Raw genomic sequence first — 1,566 nt, forward strand, 5'->3', positions numbered from 1 at the left:
GTTTCAGCTTTGCAACCATACTTCCCCCGGAACCCAAAGACTTTGGTTTCCCGCAAGCTGCCGGAGAGGTCGTCAAAATAACGCCCCCCGATCGCTAGTTGGCATCGTTTATAGTCAGAACTAGGACGGTATCTGATCGTCTTCGAACCTCTGACTTTCGCTCTTGATTAAAGAAAACATTCTTGGCAAATGCTTTCGCAGTCGTTCGTCTTGCGCCGATCCAAGAATTTCACCTCTAACGGCACAGTACGAATGCCCCCGTCCGTCCCTCTTAATCATTACCTCGCGCTCCGAAAACCAACAAAAAAGAACCGAGGTCCTATTTCATTATTCCATGCAACACTATCCAGGCGAAGCGCCTGCTTTGAACACTCTAATTTTTTCAAGGTAAACGTCCCGGCCGCCGCCGACACTCAGTCAAGAGCACCGACGGAAAACCGGAGGTAAAGCCAGAACGAACAGTGCACGCCTTGCGACGGACCGAACGCCTGCGCCCAAAATCCAACTACGAGCTTTTTAACCGCAACAACTTAAATATACACTTTTGGAGCTGGAATTACCGCGGCTGCTGGCACCAGACTTGCCCTCCAATGGATACTCGTTAAAATTTTTACAGTGTACTCATTCCAATTACAGGGCCTCGTTAGAGTCCTGTATCGTTATTTTTCGTCACTACCTCCCCGCGTCGGGAATGGGTAATTTGCGCGCCTGCTGCCTTCCTTGGATGTGGTAGCCGTTTCTCAGGCTCCCTCTCCGGAATCGAACCCTGATTCCCCGTTACCCGTAAGAACCTCGGTAGGCAGATACCGTACCGACGAAAGTTGATAGGGCAGACACTTGAATGATCCGTCGCCGGTGCAAGACCGTGCGATCAGCAAAGTTATCCCGAGTCGCCAACAAGACGAGCCGAAGCCCGGCAGGTTTTTGATATGATAAAGGCGCGCCTCCCGCAAGGTCGGCGCTTTTTGCATGTATTAGCTCTAGAATTACCACAGTTATCCAAGTAAAATTTACGATCAAATGAATCACGACTGATTTAATGAGCCATTCGCAGTTTTACCGTACGCAAGTTCGTACTGAGACATGCATGGCTTAATCTTTGAGACAAGCATATGACTACTGGCAGGATCAACCAGGTAACTATCGGCCGACAAAATACGCGAACGGAGTCTTTCGCTTTCCCCGTCGCGGTATCGCACTGTATTACTCAATCACTATTTTTGCTTAGCTCCTCAAACCCGGCGTAAGCCGCGATCTGGACGCCGTCGACACCGGCCAGACGCCCTTTCGGGCGAAGCCGCGCGCGGGCTGCGTTTGCATACAACACCAGGAACGCCCAACAAAAGCGAACCGAGAAAACTATCACTTGCGTGCGCACCGGCCACCGCAACTACGGCCCGAGGCCGTGGTCGCGCGCCGAAACACAAACTCGTATTTGCTACTTAATTTTTTCCGTCCAACGTTCAGAGCCTCGCTGCTAGCTACGACGCCTTCGCGGGTCAGCATCAAGTCTGCCCAAAAGCGCACATCGCCTGCACGACACCACATCGTTTTGTCACCAAATAC

The 1,566-nt window shown here is 51.5% G+C and overlaps 1 non-coding gene across 1 annotated transcript in view; it reads right to left on the minus strand.

Annotated features, from left to right (window-relative positions):
- LOC145747204 (small subunit ribosomal RNA) overlaps window positions 1-1,139 on the minus strand; it is a 1,810-nt gene extending 671 nt beyond the window's left edge. Inside the window, exon 1 of the ribosomal RNA XR_014281946.1 lies at window positions 1-1,139. This exon is cut by the window's left edge and continues 671 nt beyond it. This is a non-coding gene — a ribosomal RNA (small subunit ribosomal RNA).
- Window positions 1,140-1,566: the final 427 nt, after the last annotated feature.

Source organism: Corella eumyota, chromosome 3 (genome assembly GCF_963082875.1).
Source record: "Corella eumyota chromosome 3, kaCorEumy4.1, whole genome shotgun sequence".
In the NCBI taxonomy this organism is placed as follows: Eukaryota; Metazoa; Chordata; class Ascidiacea; order Phlebobranchia; family Corellidae; genus Corella; species Corella eumyota.